At 49.8% G+C, this 7,051-nt stretch overlaps 1 pseudogene; it reads right to left on the bottom strand.

Annotated features, from left to right (window-relative positions):
• Nucleotides 1-985: 985 nt before the first annotated feature.
• LOC148509498 (uncharacterized) lies at nt 986-4,616 on the bottom strand (annotated as a pseudogene).
• Nucleotides 4,617-7,051: the final 2,435 nt, after the last annotated feature.

A 7,051-nucleotide genomic window follows, 5' to 3' on the forward strand; every position in this document is an offset into this window, starting at 1 on the left:
CACAGAGCAGGACAAATTCGCCAGGGGCAACGAGGGTCAGTGCCCCCACAAAGTTGTCTTACGCCACTTAAAGCCACTGAGTTGCAGCGTACTCCCGCCAAAGCCGGGCCCTAAAAGAGACCGGCCCGCCACCCAAAAACCTAACCCAGGAACGAGAACAAGTCCTTAATAAACAAAGCTGTGCCCACAGCATTAAGATGTACCCCATCATGCCGAAAAAACTTCCCAAGCTCTCCGACCAGAAAAACATGCCTAATCGCCATTCCACCCAGAGACTCAACATGTCTCGTAATTGCCACATTCACCTTCTTCCGTGACCTATCCAACGCACCATGCTTGCGCACACCTCTCCGATTCAAACGCGGCATCATATCCGACCAAACAATCTGAATAGTCGGCCATCTGACACGCATCTCTTCCAAAACTTCACGCAGCCTCACAATCAATTCAACTCCTTTCAGCTGACCAAGATCATTCCCTCCAACATGGAGCACCAAGAATTTGGGCGTTCCCCATTTGGCAACAGATGAAACAATCAATCCTAGCACCGACTCCACACGTAAACCTCTCACACCAATCCAGCGAACACTAACACCACTCGGCCACAAGTTCTGACCCTGTGACAAGACATGCTTTTCCGCCCAAAAAATATAAGAATGGCCCACTAGCCACACTGTCACATCTTCATTTGCCAAATCTGTGGAAAAAGAGAAAACCCTAACCTTAGCAACCGCACCATACCCAAAAACACAAACACAACTTTAACAACACATGGCAACTAACTAGCAGGGATGCAAAATGTGGGGAAACTGGAACCCGAGTGAAGAAGAAAACCCAAAAAACCTTCCCGTGAACCAAATATGGGCCAAATCATGGCTAACGGGAGGAAAAATTAAAAAATCCCTTCACACCCCCAATTACTCAACGCTAGTCGTTGAACAATTGGCGGGGAAGCAACGCTTTCGGGTTGACGCCAGGAGCGCATCTACACCTTGTCGCAGCGCACATACTTCTTAAAAGCAGCCGACTTCCAACGCCCTACTTGCTGAATGGAGTCTGCTGAAGCTCCAGCGAGAGCCGCGCTAGTAGCAGCGCCAATTCTGAAGGAATGAGTACCATATTCTGACGGATCAGCCCCTAATTCAAGCAAGCCTTTCATGAATACTGCTGCGAACTGGTATTTCGTGAGGGGTGAATTATCAGCATGTAGCAACCATTGCGCTCCCCCCAAAGGGCGCTTTACCATGTAATCTGCCGCTAAGTGTACTGGACAAATATTCCGGTCCTGCTGTTGTTGTAAAGTAACCCACTTACCCCTGCCTGTTTGATCGGTTTTAGAGAAATGAAGCCGACAAAGCACCGACGAATCTTTAAAAACGATATCGCTCAACAAAAGTCCTAAGGAATTGGACGCCTTGCTGGAAGCTACCAGCTCACTAACTCTAAATGCACCAAAAAATGCTGTTGCAAATGAAAGACGGAAAAGACAAGCCTCAAAATTATCAGAGGCCACCCTCCACATAACTGATAACAAATTTGCCAACAACTGTAAGTCCACAGGCCGCCGTGAATCCGAACGAACGGGGAAAGCCTTAGCCCAACCTTTCATGGCCTTCGTTAACACAAAAGACTTGGTGGGGTCATGCAAACCCTTCAGCTTACAAAAAAAGAAATCCCTGCAAGCGCGGATCCCATGGAGGCCCTGGACCTACCCTGTTGATATCTTTCCCAAACAAAGGAAGAAATCAACTCATCCGCCGACTTACCCTCCTTCTCAAGGAGTGCACCATGAGTGCACCAATCCCGCCAAGCGGCCGAATAAGCCTTGAGAGTCGACGGGGCAAGCGATTGTAACGCCAAACCTTCTAAGCCGGCCTGATGATCTGCCACACAAAAGGGGGGCACACCAAACCAATGTCAGAAGCCAACGGGACAAGAGCTTTAAAGCGCGCAAATTGAAAGCGAGACAAAGCATCAGCAATTTCATTACAGACACCCGGTACATGTCTAGCTCTAAACCTTAAATTGCCCTCGAGGCAGCGCAAAACTAAATCCCGAAGCAAACGTAAAACAAAAGGTGAGGACGAACGTTGGTTGTTGATGGCGTGCACCACTCCCAGATTGTCACACCAAAATACTACTTGGCAGTTACTCAGTCGTACAGACCAGAGTTCCACCGCTACGACAATTGGGAACAGTTCCAACAACAACATGTTATTCGTCAGCCCCTCCCTGTGCCAATCAAGAGGCCATGGAGCAGCACACCACTCCCCATTGAAAAAGGCCCCAAAACCAGACGACCCAGCCGCATCCGTAAAAAGTTGAAGCATACTATTCGCCAACGGGGGTGAAGGCCAAATGCGTTCACCATTGAAACTCAACAAAAAACGTTTCCAATTCCTAAGATCCTCTTTAATCTCTCCCGACAGGCGAATATACTGATGCGGCTGCGTCGCACCGACTGTGGCCCTCTCCAATTTTCTGCAGAAAACTCTACCCATGGGAATGATCCGACAGGCAAAGTTTAAGGAACCCAGGAGCGACTGAACCCTGCGTAACCTAACTGATTCTGCTGATAAACACGACTCAATTAGTTCCTGCAATTTCTCCACTTTATCCTTAGGTAGCCTGCAACAACCCGCTGCCGTGTCTATCTCTATGCCTAAGTACGACAAACACGCCACCGGACCCTCCGTCTTGTCATGGGCAATGGGGACACCTAACACTTTGAACAAAACCTGCGCCGAAAAGAGAAGATCAGCACAAACTTCGCTCTTTCCTGGGCCTATAAAGAGAAAATCATCCAAATAGTGCGCTATACCCATCTGGCCTGTACCGGCATGCAGACACCATTGAAGAAAAGAGCTGAATTTCTCAAAATAGGCACAGGAAACAGCACAACCCATGGGCAAACATTTGTCTACAAAATAACCCGAATCCAATTTAAAACCCATAAATTGCATGGCCTCCGGATGCATCGGTAACAAACGAAATGCAGCCTCTATGTCTAGCTTTGCCATTAAAGCACCACTACCAAAACTGCGAACTAAGGCCCTCATTCAGAGCCGTACACTCTGAGCAGAGCGCACGCTCTGAATGAGGGCCGCCCTCCATGAAAATGGAGCGTCCTCCTGGACGCTCGTATAGCTGTGGGTCACCACCCACAGCCTATACGAGCGTGCATTTTGATGGCCGCGATGGTCGTGACCATCGCAACTATCGAAACTGCGAGCCGGAGCCTGCGGTTGAGGTTTTCAACCGCAAGCTCCGGAGTGATTTTGGCTCTATCAGAGCCAAAATCACTCCCACTGACATCACTAGTGATGTCAGTGGGCCGGCTTCTGACAGGAGGCGTTCCCGTGGGAACGCCCCCGTCAGGGAGGCACGCCCCCGGCACGCCCACCAAAGGGGGCGTGCTGTCAATCAACATCGACAGCACGCCCCCTTTGATCAGACACAACGAGCGAAGGACTTTCCTTCGCTCGTCGCGTCTGGCGCATGCGCACGACGGAGCTCCCTCCGTCGTGCGCATGCTCAGTGCATAACATCGACCCACTTGCGAGTGGACAGCCGCTCGCGAGTGGGTCTGAATCAGGCCCCAAGTCTAAAGTAGCATCAAAAGATTGATACACTACACTACAATAGTTCCCAGGTATAGCATCATTCACTGAACCGCCCCGAGGATGAGAGAGATGTTGAATCAAGCGGAACTTACCCGGCACTTTTTTAGGAACCACCCCCACCGGGGATATACAGAGGTTATGCAAAAGAGGACAGGGAAAGGGACCCTCCATCCTCCATCCACGAATTTTCGCCTGCGTATTCTGCTTCTAACACTTTTACGCAAGCCCCCTAAGCACCGCCGTATTAGCACAGTGAACTGTGTCTGCGCCTGCTTCTTGTGCTTTAGCCCCTATCTCATCATCCTTCCTAGTATTGTTACTAGACTTTTTAGCTAGACGCCGCGCTACCATTCGCGCAATTTTGCGGGGGCGTGCAGGGGATCCAGAAGAGTGTGAAGAGGAAGAGGAAGAATCGGTAGAAGACATGTCATTTTCATGCTCACCAGACCCTGATGGGTCCGGAACTTCTTCTCCCACTTTATCTCTTGTTTCCGCACCTGTCCCGGTCACCGTGGTAGAAGGATCGTGCGCCGTTTCAAACAACGAAGACATTACAGCCACCGCGGTAACTTGCCCGCTAACCGCATCTGTACCTGAAACTGAAAGAGACGTGTGAGGCACCGGCAACGTGGACAAGGTAGCGATAGTGGGCGAGGGTGTCGGGTCCACCACCGGAGGGGCAATGCGAGGACCTCGAGCCGGAGATGCTTGACTGTTACTATCAACAGGGGGGTTCAAAGGAAACGTATGGGCAATAGGAGGATAAAGCACAGGTCGAAGAGGGGGTGCGGCCGGGGCAGAGGGGTAAACTTGCCAAGGCGGTACGTAAGGGTAATACAATTGCTGCTGTGTTAAAGCTGAAGGGTAGTAAATGGGGGGTGCTGTAAAATGTGCCCCGTACACAGACGAGGAAGGGGCCACTGCAGGGGAGGATAAAACAGGTGGGGCAACACCTGAACTCCATGACGCTTGGCTCCAGTTAGGACCAGCCATGGAAAGGGGCATTGGTGACGCGCTCGCCGCTGCCTGACTACCTGCTGGCGTGAACCACGGGGGCTGATAAGCCGCCAGGGATACTACACTAATGGGTACCACCCCACCTTGAGTGGGAAACCAGCTGGGAGCTGGTAAGCGTGGCGCTATGCTGCTGTGCAGCTGACTGACCGTGCCGGCAAAATAAGGGGAGCTCATCCCCAAAATGGCGCCCGGCTGTAAGATGGCCGCCGGACCCGCCGTGTGAGCCAGGCCGACAGGACCACCCAGCGCTAAAGAGGCAGAAGAGGAGGTATGTGGGGAAACAAGCCCGCCTCCCAGGCCTGCATAAGGCCATGCAGAAGGACCAGCTATGTGCCCGGCTGCAGCGTAGGGACCTGTCGCCGACGGGTGACTCGCGGAAGGAGCCCCCGCCAGAACAGGTAAGAAGGGAGTGCTAGGAGGGGGAGAAAGGCTAACTATGCTGGGCAAACCTGGTAGAGGCGCGGGACCAGAGGAACCGGAAGGTGTACCCGCCGACAGGGTGGGGATGCCGTCGGTCGCGGAAGGAGGACGCTCCGCCATGAGGCCTGAACCTGGTGCAGTCTGGGGAGGGAGAGGTGCTGGGGAAGCCTGCCGGCTGGAGGGCTGCAATAGCAAGGGAGGGGGCGCGGCCAAAGAGGGAGAGCCTGTTTGTGCTGGTGGACTGCCGGGGGGGATGATTGATCCACCCGGAGACAAAAGTAAGAGGACAGGCTGAGGAATGGGGGATGAACCGCGGGAGGGAGCGGAGCAAATGGGGCAGGCAAAATCAGCCAGCCGGCTGGGGGGGGAGCAGAGCGGCGGGGCCGTGACATTATGAATGGAGAGGGGAAAGAATCGAGTGCTGGCAATGTGCAACAATGAGCAGACTAGCAACCCAGATACTTAGCTCATGTAAGAAGATCACTAAAGAGACTGAGCTGAGTTCTGGCAGCCCTTAAATAGACAAAACCTAGCTCCACCTACTAACAATCCTATAGGCTAATCCACTCAATCTCACACAAACAGTTTAACCCAGCAACAAGGCTGTCATCAAAACCCACACACAGCAGAAAACCAGCAATCTTACCTTTCCTCAATTCTATTCAAATTTCGTCCTCCATTATATTTGCATCCTAGTGGAATGATACACTTATTATATGAGCATCATAGAGGAATGATAAACGTATTATATGTGCATCATAGAGGAATGATAAACTTATTATATGTGCATCATAGAGGAACGATAAACTTATTATATGTGCAACACAGAGGAACGATAAACGTATTATATGTGCATCACAGTGGAATGATAAACTTATTATATGAGCATCATAGAGGAATGATAAACGTATTATATGTGCATCATAGAGGAATGATAAACGTAATATATGAGCATCATAGAGGAATGATAAACGTATTATATGTGCATCATAGAGGAATGATAAACGTATTATATGTGCATCATAGAGGAATGATAAACGTATTATATGTGCATCATAGAGGAATGATAAACTTATTATATGAGCATCATAGAGGAATGATAAACGTATTATATGTGCATCATAGAGGAATGATAAACGTATTATATGTGCATCATAGAGGAATGATAAACGTATTATATGTGCATCATAGAGGAATGATAAACGTATTATATGTGCATCATAGAGGAATGATAAACTTATTATATGAGCATCATAGAGGAATGATAAACGTATTATATGTACATCATAGAGGAATGATAAACTTATATATGTGCATCCTAGAGACAAAAGTCCAAGAACGTTCTTCTGGGCCGTAGTTCTTCCATTCGATTAGGTATTGAAGACATCCATAACGGATTCTAGAGTCTTTGGCACTTCATATTCAACTCCACAATGAGGGCCTGATTCACTATGAATCACAACTGTGATCATGGCTGCGATTACGCACGCAGTTCAACTGTAAAGGTATGCTAATCTCTGCAAGCGCTATGCCGTTTTAGCAAAACATAAGGACGCCCACTTCCCTTTACACACATCCGTAATACTTAGTATTATCGATGGTTTCGCCATCTTGCTAAGTACCATCACAGCCTCACGTATTACTAACCTCATTGCACGCTATGAGTACACAAGCTGCGTATGAGATACTTATTATATGTGCATCATAGAGGAATGATATACGTATTATATGTGCATCATAGAGGACTGATATACTTATTATCTGAGCATCAGAGAGGAACGATAAACTCAGTGGCGGAACTTCCCGAGACAATGGAGTCATTTGCCGCCGGGCGCTAGCCCTGAAGGGGACACCTGGCTCCATTGTCCCCGGGAGCTGCAAGGACAAAGAACGCCGCTGATCAGCGCTCCACCTCCATTGGCATAACTATGGAGGGTGCATGGGGTGCGACCGCACCCCCTGCACCCTCCATTTGCCGGGCGCCCGCTGAG

The sequence above is a fragment of the Taudactylus pleione genome, unplaced genomic scaffold (assembly GCF_031769625.1).
Source record: "Taudactylus pleione unplaced genomic scaffold, aTauple2 ptg000324l, whole genome shotgun sequence".
NCBI classification, from domain to species: domain Eukaryota; kingdom Metazoa; phylum Chordata; class Amphibia; order Anura; family Myobatrachidae; genus Taudactylus; species Taudactylus pleione.